Here is a 19,000-nt window from a genome sequence, read left to right as displayed (position 1 = left end):
TATTTGTTGGGACCCAGCATACCCTCTTGGCTATGCTTAGTATGGTTCTGTGAGGCTCTTTAAAAGTATACCTGGTTCATCACAAAACTATGTTTTTCAGACCTTCTGGTCTGTGTTGTTGATATAATGGGGTATGAGGAGGAGACATTGTGGTGCAACTTTAGTGGGGTTTCAGGAAGACTGGTTGAGGGCGACAAGCAGGAGAAGACAGTTTGTGAATACAAGAGCTTCTTCATTACTGTTTGTTTATAACCATTGGATTAGAATCATTGATGGTGAGTGACGCACATCATGGTGTCCCTGGCTTGGCATCAGTAGGAGCTAGTGCTGGGCATGTGCCTCCATGTGACTCTATGTTGAGGGAAGGCTTGCGTTTCCTAGCCCATGATGTTCTGGCCTGGTGAAGTTTCTCCAATATGAACACATCAGGCTGCACCACATCTAATAGTGCAGAGTGTGGAAGTCCTCTGTTGATGCGTCAGCAGGAATGGTATGGCTAGATCACTAGCATCATAGTTCCATGAAGGCAGCAGAATACTGAGTTGCCCATTCACCCAGATGCTCAGGCAGCCTATAGAGTTTCAAAGTCTGGTGATAGTAGAGATGGCTGCATCATCAATAAAACATTGAACAACACAAGCTGCACGTCTCCTTGCTGCCCAGCTGCTTCATCAAGGATGGCTAGTCCAAATAGCGGTTTAAATGGAGCTGCTTGATGCTGACTTCATGGAAGGGTGGCATTCCTGTGTCACTGCAGAAATGTTCTGGAAAAGAGACAGTGATCGAAGTGGCTGTCATCACACAGAAGTTGGTCAAGTCAGAGTAGCTTCCCAAAGTGTGGCCCCTGGCCACTGACACAAGGAGGTCTGGTGATGCAGGAGCGGCAACTTTTGCTGAGGTGCTGAGCACACGGATCGGAGACCAGTGATAGTCTTCATTTCATGATAGATTGTTCTTAGCACCAAGCTCTGCTAGGGTCCACTCCATTACATTGCTGTATCCAACAATCCACACAAGGGAGATTCCTTCCCCACCATAATATGTTAGATACCCTAGTAAAATTTTATGGCCTACTGTGTGAAAAGTAACAGAAAATGGCAGCTAAATGCTTTTCCTTGTTTAGTTTTACTAAAACTGAGTTTGTGAGAACATATATAGCTTTGTCTGTAAATAATTTTATTCAGAAACTATAGTGAGCAGCTGTTAAAAGAATATTGTCAAAAAAGTGATTCAGTATTTTTTATTAATTACACTGCCAAAAATTTTAAGCAAGAGAGGAATCTGCAGTTAGAGGTCACACAATTATCTCCACATTTACAAATGAATATTACTACTGTATATTTCCTTCCTTTAGGAAAAACATTTTAACTTCAACTATTCACAACTGTAACTTGTGGGCAGTTCTATAAAATCAGTTCAAGTTGTCAGTACGTCGGCCAAAAATTTTAAGCAAGAGAGGAATCTGCAGTTAGAGGTCACTCACTTATCTCCACATTTACAAATGAATATTACTACTGCATATTGCCTTCCTTTAGAAAAAAACATTTTGATTTCAACTATTCACTACTGTAACTTGTGAGCAGTGCTATAAAGTCAGTTCAAGTTTGCACTACTTTCATTAATTACCGTCCAATCTCCCTTCTAACAGCTTTATCCAAAATTTTTGAGAAAGTAATGTATTCAAGAGTAGCTTCACATATCTGTAAAAATGAAGTACTAACAAAATGTCAGTTTGGTTTCCAGAAAGGTTTTTCAACAGAAAATGCCATATATGCTTTCACCAGTCAAATTTTGAATGATCTGAATAACCGAACACCTCCCATTGGGATTTTATGTGATCTCTCAAAGGCTTTTGATTGTGTAAATCATGAAATTCTGCTAGACAAGCTCAAGTATTGTGGCATGAGTGGGACAGTGCACAAATGGTTTAATTCGTACCTAACTGGAAGAGTGCAGAAAGTTGAAATAAGTAGTTCTCGTAACATGCAAAGATCAGCACTTTCCTCAAACTGGGGAACTATCAAGAATGGGGTTCCACAAGGGTCAGTCTTGGGTCCTTTGTTGTTCTTATTATATATTAATGACTTGCCATTCTATATTCATGAAGAGGCAAAGTTAGTTCTCTTTGCTGATGATACAAGTATAGTAATCACACCTGAGAAACAAGAATTAACTGATGAAATTGTCAATACTGTCTTTCAGAAAATTACTAAGTGGTTCCTTGTAAACGGACTCTCACTGAATTTTGATAAGACACAGTACATACAGTTCCGTACAGTGAATGGTATGACACCATTAATAAATATAGACCTTAACCAGAAGCATATAGCTAAGGTAGAATATTCCAAATTTTTAGGTATGTCCATTGATGAGAGATTAAATTGGAAGAAACACATTGATGATCTGCTGAAACGTTTGAGTTCAGCTACTTATGCAATAAGGGTAATTGCAAATTTTGGTGATAAACATCTTAGTAAATTAGCTTACTACACCTATTTTCACTCATTGCTTTCATATGGCATCATATTTTGGGGTAATTCATCACTGAGGAATAAAGTATTTATTGCACAGAAGCGTGTAATCAGAATAATAGCTGGAGTCCACCCAAGATCATCCTGCAGACATTTATTTAAGGATCTAGGGATATTCACAGTAGCTTCTCAGTACATATACTCTCTTATGAAATTTGTTATTAACAACCAAACCCAATTCAAAAGTAATAGCAGTGTGCATAACTACAATACTAGGAGAAAGGACGATCTTCACTATTCAAGATTAAATCCAACTTTGGCACAGAAAGGGGTGAATTATACTGGCACTAAAGTCTTTGGTCACTTACCAAATAGTATCAAACGTCTGACAGATAACCAACAAGTATTTAAGAAGAAATTAAGAGAATTTCTGAATGACAACTCCTTCTACTCCATAGAGGAACTTTTAGATATAAATTAAGAAAAAAAAATATTAAAAAAATAAAAAAAAAATAAAAAAACACAAAAAATAAAGTTGTTATATTAACTTAAGTATGTTGTTAAATTAACCTAATTATGTCATGTATTGGAAAATTTGACTCGTTCCACATCATTACGAAATATCGTATTCATGATCCATGGAACTAGTATTAATCTAATCTAATCTAATCTAATCTAATCTAAATACCAACACAGCCAGAGATCTATTGCTTTTCAGAGACTTAATAATTATCATGATCTCCAACAGTTAAGCTGGAAAAATTAATGACTGCTGGGAAAGTACTCAGTGTTTGTATCAGAAATCTAAAAATAAATAGGGACTTAAGGGACCAACTGTTTTTAAAAAAGAAACCTAATGAACTTTTAAGGGACCAACAGGGAAACAAAATATGTGACATCAATAAATTTCTTTTTGATGAACAATCCTACCAAATGAGCTGAATGAGAGATTATTTAAAAAAGGAGCACAGGAAAGATTTGCAAATAAAGAACAGTCATAATTTTACTTTATTCCTTTACTGCTAATGTGTTTCACCCTTCTGAGATGTCTTCAGATAATATATACATAAAGCTCAGTCTTCCATACTTAGTCTTAAGGCTTGAATATTTTGACTTCATGGTTTGATTTATGCAGGCACATACCAATTGTTCTGAAGATAACCAAAAAGGGGGAAATGAGTTAGCACTATATAAACAAAGTGCAATTAAGGGCTATTTTTAATTTGCAAATCATTATCACAATTGCTAGCTTCAGCCAGTATCAAGTTGGAGAATATATACATGTGGCACCTCTGGCATAAAATGCCATATCTTTTGATTCGATCATCTTTGATTTATCTTTTCTATGTTCTCTCGGCATGCTACGATTGTACTGCCATGTTGTACTTGCTTACCTCTGTGCTAAATAAATGTATATTTGACGTCTATAGTGTGTTATTACCACCCTATGACACGTAACAGTCGCAGTGGTGACCCTGACATCGTCGTTTGTGTGTTCACAAATTATTTTGTGTTTCTGTTCATCATTAGCAGACTTTGTGTGCCGGTCCACATTGTCTTTGGAACATTAGATCTACCAGTGTCTTTCTGTGCCAGTGCTTTGCACCCTATTAACTGTGATTGCATATTTACAAGTGTACCTAATGTGCATTTGGTTAAAAGTTAACAATTACCTACAACCAACCATGCCAATGGCCACTTAACCTTAACCAGCTCAACATGGCCACCGTCAAGTGCAACTATGCAGCAATGGCTGCTACATGGACAGCGCATACCGCTTAGTGACATTGTAAACGATGATCTGGTGAAGGACGTTGTGGTTTACCCCTCAGCTACGCAGTCTCCTTCGGTTTGGTTTGATGTACCGACGACGTTCGAGAACTGTAATTCAAACATTACAGTGCACGGGGTTGCACATTCATATATGCCTAACATTGCGACACCCCCTCCCCCCCCCCCCCCCCCCATCCCCCCATGCCGTCTCGGAAACGCTGGTCATCTCAACCATGCTGGTTTCCACGACCATTGCTCCGTGGTCACACCACGATCACCTTTTGCCCACTTTTGTCATGGCACTGGCCGTTCTGCCGATGCTGGTTACCAGATCAGCCCCCCCCCCCCCCCCCCCCCCATGGCTGCACTGTGACCGACTTTTGCTCATTGTTGCAACAGCATTGGCCGTTACATCCACGCCGCGTTCGCCATCGGGCCTGCAGTTGGGACACATTGTGCTGTCGGTTGCACCTGCTCACTGCTCACTCCAAATCGTGTGCTGCTTGTGCCCCCCCCCCCCCCCCCATCCCCCCCACGCAGACCTTGGATGATGCACCGTCCACCACTGCTGCACTCTCGGTGTCGGGGGCTTCCTGTCTTGCTCACAGATCTTCGCCTACCAGTGCTGCATCAACATGTGTTACCTGGCAGGTTTCCTAAGTTGCCTGTTTTGCAAAAGGACAGCCCTAAGATGGTTCACATTGGTGAATCACCTACTGGATATCCACAGGATTTCGAATGACAGCACATGTTTCGTCTGCTTGGTGAGCCACCTCCATGCTCATCTGGACCTCATCAGTGATCTGCTCCTCTAACCGCCAGCCTCACCAAAGTATTTAACAGTGAAAACATTGCTCATAGAATGTCTTTCTTGCCCTCCAGCGGAGGCCATCCCATCACATTATTCATGGCGAGCACCTCGATGACCACACACCTTTGCAGCTTTGGCGGCACCTTTGTGCATTAATTGATGATCAAGCACTACTGGACACTGCATTTTGGACTTAGTGGATAGTCAAACTGCCGTCAGACCTACAACTGCACCTGCTATCTCACATTGCTGACCCTCTCGAGGTTCACCTATGCATGACCAACCGCACCTACACTATCATTCGCCACCAACATAGCCTGTCATGGACAACATCCCTCTTGCCATCAATTGGCATGCCTGCACCTTTGGTTCCATGCTCTGCCTGCAGAGGTCAGCGGGCTTGCCTCAACACCTCAGCAGGCTGCCAGGAGCTGCCACCTAGCAGCCTACAGAAGGTAATGCCTGCGGCCTCCTGACAGCAGCCAACCCCACCTAAGCAGCTGCCCAAGCAGTCTCGAGCAATGATGCAGCCAGCTGTGAATGCTGGTACCATGCCACTTACAGGATGCTGCTCGCAAATGCCATGCACCCTGTGCGTACTGAAATGATTTTGGCGGACACATTTAGGTGCCACATCCCGCCACATTCCTTCACAGTGCCTACCGTCCGACGCCACACTACTTGCTCCAGCAGCGCAACACCTCTACATCACGGACTTGTCATTGGCACTCACTTTCTCATCAACACCAGTGCCAACGTCCACATTATCCTGGCCAAGCATATGGGCAACATGCTTTCTCCTGCTAACCTCACTATGATCGCTGCAAATCACTCTCCCATCACGGTTCTTGGCTCTATCAAGATGTTACTTTGCCTGTCACTAGTTGCCACCTTACCTTGGACTTTCCACATTGCTGACGTAGATGAACCTGTGATCGGGTTCGCCTTCCTACACCTTTATGAGCTTTTGCCAGACCTGCAGGCCACCACACTCCACCACATGTCTGGTTCTACTGTTCTGTGCTCAAACGAGTTCAGTATAACTCTGCTCTCCACCTCCTTGTTTACACTTTCCACATGTGCATCTCTGCTTGAGCATATTGTTGCCTGACTCTCTGATTTATTGGACGTGCATACACAAATTGATGAGCTCCACACACATAATGAGGCATTACACACTCTCATTGTCGGCACCTCTGCTGAATTATCTCATGCACAGAGTACGATTTGCAGCCTGTCTACAGAGCCGCAATGTACAAAACCATCACTCGCACCTACTGCGGCTTCGCACTGCATCACTCCTGTGTCGAGTTTCCCTCCGCCTGCTGCTGTGTCCATGTCATCGCAGGTGAATCTACAGGATGCTCATGTTCTAACTTCGTGAAATTCCTCACATCATGCTCTCCATCGTTGTCTGCTGCCGACGCCCCACCCATGCTGTTCCAGCCTGGTGAGGTCACTGAACCATCATTGCACCAGGCCCCCTCTGCCCCCCCCCCCCCCCTGCCTGCCTCCCTCTCCCTTCGCAGGTATCAGCCATCATAAATGGCACTTGTCATAGAATCCGCACCACGGATGGCCCACCTGTACGTATAAAGTTAGGCATCTTAACACCTCCAAACTTCTGCGTGTGAAAGAAATCATTCAGGATTTATTGGCTCCGACCATTGGATAGCAACCGGTCTTCACCTATCCACCTTGTTCCTAAGGACGGCTCCTTATGCATGTGTGGGGACTACAGGTCCCTTAATGCTTGGACAATTATCGATAACTATCCCATATATCATATCCAGGATTTCACACAATTACTGCATGGCTCGAAGTTCTTCTTGGTCTTAGATTGATCAAAGGCACATCACCAAATTCCTATGCACCCACCGGATATAGACTGGGAGACTCAAACGTTCATAACGGGTGGCAGGGACAAAGAATCCTGTGAAATTTTTTTAAGTGCTTTATCTGAAAACTACCTTGAGCAGTTAAACAGAGAACCGACTTGTGGGGATAACATATTAGACCTTCTGGTGACAAACAGACCCGAACTATTTGAAAAAGTTAACGCAGAACAGGGAATCAGCGATCATAAAGCGGTTACGGCATCGATGATTTCAGCCGTAAATAGGAATATTAAAAAGGGTAGGAAGATTTTTCTGTTTAGAAAAAGTGACAAAAAGCAGATTTCAGAGTACCTGTTGGCTCAACACAAAAGTTTTGTCTCAAGTACAGATAGTGTTGAGGATCAGTGGACGAAGTTCAAAACCGTCGTACATTATGCGTTAGATGAGTATGTGCCAAGCAAGATCGTAAGAGATGGGAAAGAGCCACCGTGGTACAACAACTGAGTTAGAAAACTGCTGCGGAAGCAAAGGGAACTTCACAGCAAACATAAACATAGCCAAAGCCTTGCAGACAAACAAAAATTACGCGAAGCGAAATGTAGTGTGAGGAGGGCTATGCGAGAGGCGTTCAATGAATTCGAAAGTAAAGTTCTATGTACTGACTTGGCAGAAAATCCTAAGAAATTTTGGTCTTATGTCAAAGCGGTAGGTGGATCAAAACAAAATGTCCAGACACTCTGTGACCAAAATGGTACTGAAACAGAGGATGACAGACTAAAGGCCGAAATACTAAATGTCTTTTTCCAAAGTTGTTTCACAGAGGAAGATTGCACTGTAGTTCCTTCTCTAGATTGTCGCACAGATGACAAAATGGTAGATATCGAAATAGACGACAGAGGGATACAGAAACAATTAAAATCGCTCAAAAGAGGAAAGGCCTCTGGACCTGATGGGATACCAGTTCAATTTTACACAGAGTACGCGAAGGAACTTGCCCCCCTTCTTGCAGCGGTGTACCGTAGGTCTCTAGAAGAGCGTAGCGTTCCAAAGGATCAGAAAAGGGCACAAGTCATCCCCGTTTTCAAGAAGGGACGTCGAACAGATGTGCAGAACTATAGACCTATATCTCTAACGTCGATCAGTTGCAGAATTTTGGAACACGTATTGTGTTCGAGTATAATGACTTTTCTGGAGACTAGAAATCTACTCTGTAGGAATCAGCATGGGTTTCGAAAAAGACGGTCATGTGAAACCCAGCTCGCGCTATTCGTCCACGAGACTCAGAGGGCCATAGACACGGGTTCACAGGTAGATGCCGTGTTTCTTGACTTTCGCAAGGCATTCGATACAGTTCCCCACAGTCGTTTAATGAACAAAGTAAGAGCATATGGACTATCAGACCAATTGTGTGATTGGATTGAGGAGTTCCTAGATAACAGGATGCAGCATGTTATTCTCAATGGAGAGAAGTCTTCCGAAGTAAGAGTGATTTCAGGTGTGCCGCAGGGGAGTGTCATAGGACCGTTGCTATTCACAATATACATAAATGACCTGGTGGATGACATCGGAAGTTCACTGAGGCTTTTTGCAGATGATGCTGTGATGTACCGAGAGGTTGTAACAATGGAAAATTGTATTGAAATGCAGGAGGATCTGCAGCGAATTGACACATGGTGCAGGGAATGGCAATTGAATCTCAATGTAGACAAGTGTAATGTGCTGCGAATATACAGAAAGATAGATCCTTTATCATTTAGCTACAAAATAGCAGGTCAGCAACTGGAAGCAGTTAATACCATAAATTATCTGGGAGTACGCATTAGGAGTGATTTAAAATGGAATGATCATATAATGTTGATCGTCGGTAAAGCAGATGCCAGACTGAGATTCATTGGAAGAATCCTAAGGAAATGCAATCCGAAAACAAAGGAAGTAGGTTACAGTATGCTTGTTCGCCCACTGCTTGAATACTGCTCAGCAGTGTGGGATCCGTACCAGATAGGGTTGATAGAAGAGATAGAGAAGATCCAACGTAGAGCAGCGCGCTTCGTTACAGGATCATTTAGTAATCGCGAAAGCGTTACGGAGATGATAGATAAACTCCAGTGGAAGACTCTGCAGGAGAGACGCTCAGTAGCTCGGTACGGGCTTTTATTGAAGTTTCGAGAACATACCTTCACCGAAGAGTCAAGCAGTATATTGCTCCCTCCTACGTATATCTCGCGAAGAGACCATGAGGATAAAACCAGAGAGATTAGAGCCCACACAGAGGCATACCGACAGTCCTTCTTTCCACGAACAATACGAGACTGGAATAGAAGGGAGAACCGATAGAGGTACTGAAGGTACCCTCCGCCACACACCGTCAGGTGGCTTGCGGAGTATGGACGTAGATGTAGATGAAGATGGCCATCATCACACCCTTTGGCCTATTTGAATACTGTTATATGCCTTATGGCTTGAAAAATGCTGCACGGACTTGGCAATTGTTCATTGATTCTATTTTGCTACCTCTGCCTTTCGCTTTGCTTATTTGGATGACATTCTGATTTTTTCCTCCTCTGCCAAGAACCACCAGTCCAATCGTGATGCAGTACGTTTGGCTCTCGTGGCCAACAGTGTGGTGATCAACCATGATAAATCTCAACTCTGTTCTACATCAGTTACATTCCTAGGCCATACTGTCTCAGCCGATGGCCTTCGACCAATGGATTCTCATGTTGAAACCATTCTGGCACTGCCTCTTCCTGAAGATTATGCTCAATTTCGTCATTTTCTGGGTATAGTGAACTTTTATTGATGCCATATCCCTCAGGCTGCCTCCATCCAATCGGCCCTTACCAACGCCCTCGATAATCTCAAAACAGCAATCGCAAAAGCCGTTACTCTCACCCTCTGAGTCCTGTGTTTCCATTACAACTGACACAACTAAGTCAGCTTGGGCACTGTTTTACAACAGCACACCCCTGACTCCACCCAGCCACTCCGCATCTTTTCAAAAAAACTAACTGGGAGTCAGTGTAAGTGGTCGGCTTTCAACTGCGAGCTTCTCACAGTTTATGAGGCAATCAAACACTTCCACAGCGACCTCAAGGGGCACCCTTTCACTATCTACTTGGACCACAAGCCTCTCTTGGATGTGATACGCAACCCGGCGGAGGACCTTCTGCTGTGACGTTTCCAGCGTATGGACTATATTTGCCAACATTCCTCAGACACTTGCTACATCCAGGGTGTGGAAAATGTTGTAGCTGAATATCTATCTTGTATCTCAGTGTTTACCACACCCTTGAACTTATATGACCTCACCCGACTCCAGACCAAAGACATTGATACACAGCGATTAGTTTTGGACAACGAGTCTTTGCTCACTGTGCAACCTCTTGACCTGCATGGGTTGATGACCCCAACCATTTGTGACGTTTTTATGGGCTCACCCCACCCCTTGGTACTGTCCACTCTTTGGCGTGAGATCTTCGATGCTTTACACAACTTGGTCCACCCTAGAATGTGGGCAATGACAACACTAGTCACTGAACACTTTGTCTGGCCCAAGCAAATGCGAACGGCCTGGTTGAATGAGGGCACCAAACTCTAAAAGCTGGATTCATGTGCTGTGGTGGATTATTGCCCAATGTCCTCCCTTGGATCTTACACAGCTTCCATTCCACACATAAGGAGCACCTGAATGCATCACTGGTGGAGATGCTATACGGGGAACCCCTCCTCCAGCCAGCAGAATTCATGGAGGATGCACCACCGGTTGATGCCATCGATCTACTGGCCATTGTGGAACAGGCGCATGGGCATGTCACTCACCTATGACCCGGCCCACCTCACCCTCATACCATGCTGCCTGTGTTTGTCCACAAGGATCTAGCATCATGTGAATTCGTGATGCTGTGTGATGACTCTGTGTGTGTCGCATTGCAACTGCCTTATTTGGGCCTGCACCGTGTCTTACGTCGTGGAGTGAATACCTTTGTAATACATCTACATCTACATTTATACTCCGCAAGCCACGCAACGGTGTGTGGCAGAGGGCACTTTATGTGCCACTGTCATTACCTCCCTTTCCGGTTCCAGTCGCGTATGGTTTGCGGAAAGAACGACTGCCAGAAAGCCTCCGTGCGCACTCGAATCTCTCTAATTTTACATTCATGATCTCCTCGGGAGGTATAAGTAGGGGGAATTAATATATTTGATACCTCATCCAGAAATGCACCCTCTCAAGAACTGGACAGCAAGCTACACCGCGATGCAGAGCGCCTCTCTTGCAGAGTCTGCCATTGGAGTTTGCCAAACATCTCCATAACGCTATCACGCATACCAAATAACCCTGTGATGAAATGCGCTGCTCTTCTTTGGATCTTCTCTATGTCCTCCTTCACCCTGACCTGGTACAGATCCCACACTGATGAGCAATACTCAAGTGTAGGTCAAACGAGTGTTTTGTAAGCTACCTCCTTTGTTGATAGACTATATTTTCTAAGGACTCTCCCAATGAATCTCAACCTGGTATCTGCCTTACCAACAATTAATTTTATACGATCATTCCACTTCAAATCGTTCCACATGCATACTCCCAGATATTTTACAGAAGTAACTGCTACCAGTGTTTGTTCTGCTATCATATAATCATACAATAAAGGATCCTTCTTTCTATGTATTCGCAATACGTTACATCTGTCTGTGTTAAGGGTCAGTTGCCACTCCCTGCACCAAGTGCCTATCCACTGCAGATCTTCCTGCATTTCACTACAATTTTCTAATGCTGCAACTTCTCTTATACTACAGCATCATCCGCAAAAAGCTGCATGGAACTTCCGACACTATCTACTAGGTCATTTATATATATTGTGAAAAGCAATGGTCCCATAACACTCCCCTGTGGCACGCCAGAGGTTACTTTAACATCTGTAGACGTCTCACCATTGAGAACAACATGCTGTGTTCTGTTTGCTAAAAACTCTTCAATCCAGCCACATGGCTGGTCTGATATTGCGTAGGCTCTTACTTGGTTTATCAGGAGACAGTGTGAAACTGTATCGAACGCTTTCTGGAAGTCAAGGAAAATAGCATCTACCTGGGAGCCTGTGTCTAATAGTTTCTGGGTCTCATGAACAAATAAAGTGAGTTGGGTCTCACACGATCACTGTTTCTGGAATCCATGTTGATTCCTACAGATTAGATTCTGGGTTTCCAGAAATGACATAATACATGAGCAAAAAACATGATCTAAAATTCTACAACAGATCAACGTCAGAGATATAAGTCTATAGTTTTGTGCATCTGCTCGATGACCCTTCTTGAAGACTGGGACTACCTGTGCTCTTTTCCAATCATTTGGAACCATCTGTTCCTCTAGAGACTTGCGGTACATGGCTGTTAGAAGGGGGGCAAGTTCTTTCGCGTACTCTGTGTAGAATCGAATTGGTATCCCGTCAGATCCAGTGGACTTTCCATTGTTGAGTGATTCCAGTTGCTTTTCTATTCCTTGGACACTTATTTCGATGTCAGCCATTTTTTCGTTTGTGTGAGGATTTAGAGAAGGAACTGCAGTGCGGTCTTCCTCTGCGAAACCGCTCTGGAAAAACGTGTTTAGTATTTCAGCTTTACGCGTGTCATCCTCTGTTTCAATGCCATCATCATCCTGGAGTGTCTGGATATGCTGTTTCGAGCCACTTACTGATTTAACGTAAGACCAGAACTTCCTAGGATTTTCTGTCAAGTCGGTACATAGAATTTTACTTTCGAATTCACTGAATGCTTCACGCATAGTCCTCCTTACGCTAACTTTGACATTGTTTAGCTTCTGTTTGTCTGAGAGGTTTTGGCTGCTTTTAAACTTCCAGTGAAGCTCTCTTTGCTTTTGCAGTAGTTTCCTAACTTTGTTGTTGAACCACAGTGGGTTTCTCCTGTCCCTCACAGTTTTACTCGGCACATACCTGTCTAAAATGCATTTTACGATTGCCTTGAACTTTTTCCATAAACACTCAACATTGTCAGTGTCAGAACAGAAATTTTCATTTTGATCTGTTAGGTAGTCTGAAATCTGCCTTCTATTACTCTTGCTAAACGGATAAACCTTCCTCCCCTTTCTTATATTCCTATTTACTTCCATATTCAGGGATGCTGCAATGGCCTTATGATCACTGATTCCCTGTTCGGGTCTGTTTGCTATCAGTAGGTCCAAGATGTTATCTCCACGAGTCGGTTCTCTGTTTAATTGCTCGAGGTAATTTTCGGATAGTGCACTCAGTATAATGTCACTCGATGCTCTGTCCCTACCACCTGTCCTAAACATCTGAGTGTCCCAGTCTATATCTGGTAAATTGAAATCTCCACCTAAGACTATAACATGCTGAGAAAATTTATGTGAAATGTATTCCAGATTTTCTCTCAGTTGTTCTGCCACTAATGCTGCTGAGTCAGGAGGTCAGTAAAAGGAGCCAATTATTAACCTAGCTCGGTTGTTAAGTGTAACCTCCACCCATAATAATTCACAGGAACTATCCACTTCTACTTCACTACAGGATAAACTACTACTAACAGCGATAAACACGCCACCACCAGTTGAATGCAATCTAACCTTTCTAAACACCGTCTGTGTCTTTGTAAAAATTTCGGCATAATTTATCTCTGGCTTCAGCCAGCTTTCCATACCGATAACGATTTCAACTTCGGTGCTTTCCATCAGTGCTTTAAGTTCCGGTACTTTACCATTGCAGCTTTGACAGTTTACAATTACAATACCGAATGCTGCTTGGTCCCCACATGCCCTGACTTTTCCCCGCACCCTTTGAGGCTGTTGCCCTTTCTGTACTTGTCCGAGGCCATCTAACCTAAAAAACTGCCCAGTCCATGCCACACAACCCCTGCTATCCATGTAGCTGCCTGCTGCTTGTAGTGGACTCCTGACCTATCCAGTGGAACCCTAAACCCCACCACCCTATGGCACAAGTTGAGGAATCTGCAGCCCACACAGTCGCAGAACCGTCTCAGCCTCTGATTCAGACCCTCCACTCGGCTCTGTACCAAAGGTCCGCAGTCAGTCCTGTCGACGATGCTGCAGATGGTGAGCTCTGCTTCCATCCCGCTAGCGAGACTGTCAGTCTTCACCAAATCAGATAGCCGCTGGAAGCCAGAGAGGATTTCCTCTGACCCATAGCGACACACATCATTGGTGCCGACATGAGCGACCACCTGCAGATGGGTGCACCTGTACCCTTCATGACATCCGGAAGGACCCTTTCCACATCTGGAATGACTCCCCCCGGTATGCACACGGAGTGCACATTGGTTTTCTTCCGCTCTCTTGCTGCCATATCCCTAAGGGGCCCCATTACGCACCTTACATTGGAGCTCCCAAATACCAGTAAGCCCACCCTCTGCAACTGCCCAGATCTTGCAGACTGAGGAACAGGACAAGCAGCCATGTCTGACCGAAGATCAGTATCAGCCGGAGACAGAGCCTGAAACCAGTTCGTCAGACAAACTGGAGAGGCCTTCCGTTCAGCCCTCTGGAATGTCTTTCGCCCCCTGCCACACCTCGAGATGACCTCCCACTCTATCATGGGTGAGGGGTCAGCCTCAATGTGGGTAGTATCCCGGGCAGCCACAGCCGTAGTCCAATCAGGGGATGTGTGGGACGAGCTGGCCATCCCTGACAAACCCCCATCCGGACCCCCACAGTGATGCCCATTGGCAACAGCCTCAAGCTGTGTGACTGAAGCCAACACTGCCTGAAGCTGGGAGCGAAGGTATGCCAACTCAGCCTGCATCTGAACACAGCATTTGCAGTCCCTCAGTCCCTATCCATTCTATAAACTGCTGTGCAAAGAACGTCTGAACTAATCTACAGAGAGCACAAACAATTAGACACAAAATTTAAACAGTTATTAAAATACAAGATATCCTAGTAAATGCGGTAATGCTGCTACTTGCGCACTGTTGACACACTGCTTGGCGGCGGAAGGAGACTACCCGATTTTACACTATTCAGGTACTAAAATGTGATGCTGCAACTCCTGTATACTATAATACGCCCGAAATTTATGAATTAAACAATGCAAGTACCCAAAAACATGCAAAGAATTTAAGAATTAAACTATGTAACAAATAAGTGAGCTAAGAGTATACGACTTGCTACTGGAAGCTGCTTATCCAACAGCGGCAGGGAGCAAACTGGCTGTGACCAACCAACACTGGCCGTTCAAAACAAAAACAGAAGACAGACGACTACGCGAATTTATACTATTCAGGTACTAAAATGCGATGCTACAACTCTCAAATACTATGATACGCCCGACATTTATGGATTAAACAATGCAAGTACCGAAAAACATGCAAAGAAATTAAGAATTAAGCTATGTAACAAATAAGTCAGCTAAGAGTATACGAGTTGCTGCTGGCAGCTACTTATCCAATGGCGGCAGGGAGCACATCTCAATGGACGACTTCAAATAGTTTCCATTAACTGCTTGAAACTGGCGTGGTCTCTCTCTGAACTGCATTCCGATGCTTCCAATCTGCCAGCCTTCACCACCATGCCTGCCGATGCCGCCGGCATGATCTTGAGTGACTTTCGACACCTACACAGAGTCTGATGCATGTGACTCTGTCAGCACAGTTTCCGACGCACTCACTTCTTGCGCTGGATGCCACCTTCAACCTCCGCACTGGCATGAAGATTTTGTGTTTGAATGAGAAAGCTTCCCTCCACTATGCTCCACACTGCTGGGTGAGGGGTGGAGGTGGGGTGGGGGTGGGGGAGGGGTGGGGGGGGGGGGAGGGGTGTGTGTCTCAGTGGCATCTCTGGCATAAAGTGCCACATCTTTGAACTCAATTATCTTTGATTTATCTTTGACTGTTCTCTTGGCACGCTATGTTTGTACTGCCATGTTGTATTTGCTTACTCCTGCGCTAAATAAATGTATATGTATATAAAGTGTGTTATTACCACCCTATGACACCTAACACACAACAAAAATATTAGATTGCCTACAATCAGACAAAATAAGAAAATACCTTTTTCAGATAATTACTTTGATGTGGTATGACTTCCTTTCATTTATAATTTTATGTTGTTTTTTATTGTTCCTTTACATATTGTAATATTATAATTATAAACCCAATAAAAACTCTTAATTATAAATCAAACTTCAACAGTCTTAGCAATTAAACTTCAACTGTCATCATCAACAAAGTATCTAAATATAAGATATTTTTGGCAATTACAATGGCACAATTTAATTTTTCTTAAAGTAGTGTGATATTTTACTTGTTTTTCATTTAATGTCTTCTGCAGTTGTAGCCACTTGATCCAATTTTTTGGCTTCTTCACTTCTAATTCTTTTAACTCCAGCTAGAATACCTTGGGGTAGAGTAATTTCTCCGTAATCCTTACCTTTAATTCCTTTTTCAAGGCACTTGGTGGCTTCTTTGAGCAGTTGATCAGCAGCTTCTCCTTGGATTTCCTTTTCCTTAATTTTGTGCAATAAAGTTTTTGATGATGAATTTTTGTAGCTTTGGTATGCATTTCTAGCCAACAGTAGAAGTTTCTCTGTAATAGGAAGCAAGTGTGCCTGACAGTTGTGCAATTTCGTGCCAGATAAAATATTCAACCTTGAATTTAAACTACTTAAAACATGTCCAGAAAAAAATCCTGTTGCTATCAAAGCACTACCATGAGAGAAACAAAATATTACTTTTACAACTTTTGTTACAGTGGGATGTCTTTAAAAGTTTGAAGCAGGCCATAAATTAAAAATGAGGGAGCAGTATTTATCAGTTGTCTGGACACTTTCAGAAATTTCTAATTTAAATTTCAGGAGCTTCCACTCATCCAACAGTATAGCTGCATCCACATAAGAAAAGCTACAATTTTGCCCTCAGACAAAATGCTTATAAACTCTCCAAGCTTCAAACAACTTGCATTAAACAACAAACTGTCATGGTGAGAAGAATCATTCAATTTGGGACTTTCTGATAAGTACTTGGCACTTTCAATAAAATGGAATTTCATACTTGTATTTTGTATCTTTTATGTCATTCAGTTCTTTGATAAGGACTTCTCTGCCAAAAATATTATACACAGGCAGAAAGTTTTATTTCACAACAGGGAAATGTCAGACTTGTAAATGCTGTTCCTCAACTTCATTAGAAGTTCACTCGCATGTTCATACAAAAGGTGGATTAAATGCCCTGCTTTTTGACAGAACTGCAAGTAGGATGAACAGATACTGGCACTTCCACTAACAAACATAATTTGTGCTTTAATGTCATGTTGCTTTATAAGCTTGACTATTTCTTTCAACTTCTCTAAAACTGAAGTAGATTTAGCTGGTAAAATTGTGAGGAAATATTTAATAGAATGCCATTGGTCCAAAATGCTTTGGGCTGCTGGGTGTACAGTTAACCGATGTGGCGGCACATGTTTTAAGAAACAATTCTTAGGCATACAATTTTCTCATGGCAAAGCTGAAAATCCTTGCATCTGGTAGGCCAGCCATGAAAATAGTGAAATATGGGAATAATAAGATTTACAATATCAGATCCAAAATTTTCAAGGCCACACAAGAATGAACTATGAATTTTATGCAAATTGCATGTTCCAATATCAATCAAAGATTTGCTGTGTACTGCTAGGAAATTTTTGTTCATTAGTTTTAATACTGCCATATTGACATTTGGGCCATCACAACTGATTGCCAGCAAATTCCTTAAAGAAAGATTTGCTTTCTCTCCTTCACAAACCAGGTTTTGATGCAGATCTTTGACCTTAGCATTGCCCATGAAATAAGTCTGAAGATAATTTTCAACAACTTCTTCTTTTTTTGCTGATCAGTATCATATTGCAATTTGCATTTGTTTTTTGTTGGCATCATTTGTGGTCTCATCTTGACAGAGTGTATTATGTTGAACTTCTTGCATCATCTGCAGATTGCTCCTAGAAATAAGGTCCTAGAGCCTCAAGCAATTAAATACATCATCTTTAATGGGGACAAAGTAAAATCATCAGGCATAGAATTTCAAAACATCTCTCTAAAAACCTCTGAAATATCATTGCAGCTATAGAGTGAGTATTTACACAATATTGATTTTACAGTCCACATCAATACCATTTTTGTTACTTTTTCTTTGTTACATGAAAATGCAAATTTTATATGGCAGTGTGGCATAGTTTTTGCTCGTTGTCCAGAAGATACCTAGGTACAAGAAGCAGTCCAAGTCTCTCCACTTGAACCAACTTCATTTGCATAACATGCAGAATCTGCTTTTCTAAACCTCAGTTGAAGAGGGTGTAGTTTTGCCTTACAACTGTTATTATGACCTTTTGTTTCAAGATGTTGGTCAGTTCTTGAGAAACCAAAGTCAACACTAAAATCACTGACACACTTTGCAGAACAGTGATCTTTCCGAACTCTTCTTGGCTCATGATCCAATTAAGTACCCATTTTGTTCAAGACATTTGAACCAAGTTTGCTTCACCCTGCTCTTCTCCATGTCTGTGTCCTCTGAACTTCACTTTGGTACAAATGCAATGGTTTATTGAACAATTACCTACGGAAAAAGTGTAGGTAAATACCCAAAACATTATTCATTAATAATATGGATATACAGAAAAATCTGATTTTTACAGTTTTCAGGGGACTGGTAGCAAAAAGTGTAACATACAGAAAATATCAACGTATGCAATCGAGCAAAAATGAACAAAGTGTTCTACTCTTGTATATGTTAAAACATTCGCTGTGATTACTGTAATTCAACACATATTTTTGTTTCAGAAAAATGGGTCCTATTTCACTGCTGACTTAAAATGTATGATGAATGCACATTATTCAGAACTGATCTTTTGGCTCAGTTTCAGTATAATATTGAGACAACTGGCATATCATTCTTTATGATGTATGTCTGTGAGCAAAGCAATCACCCGTACCTCCTGAAGTTAATGAGTGCTGGCAAATGGTAAACAGAAGACTTCTGTCTGGCATGTCGGCAGGGCTAACAATGTAAATTTCATAATGTTAATATGCTATGGTAGAAATCACACACAGAAGAGGCAAGGTTCTGCGAATGGTCATTATAACACTCATATTCTAATT

Source organism: Schistocerca piceifrons, chromosome 6, assembly GCF_021461385.2.
Source record: "Schistocerca piceifrons isolate TAMUIC-IGC-003096 chromosome 6, iqSchPice1.1, whole genome shotgun sequence".
Classification (NCBI taxonomy): domain Eukaryota; kingdom Metazoa; phylum Arthropoda; class Insecta; order Orthoptera; family Acrididae; genus Schistocerca; species Schistocerca piceifrons.
Note: the sequence above shows the minus strand (reverse complement) of the source record.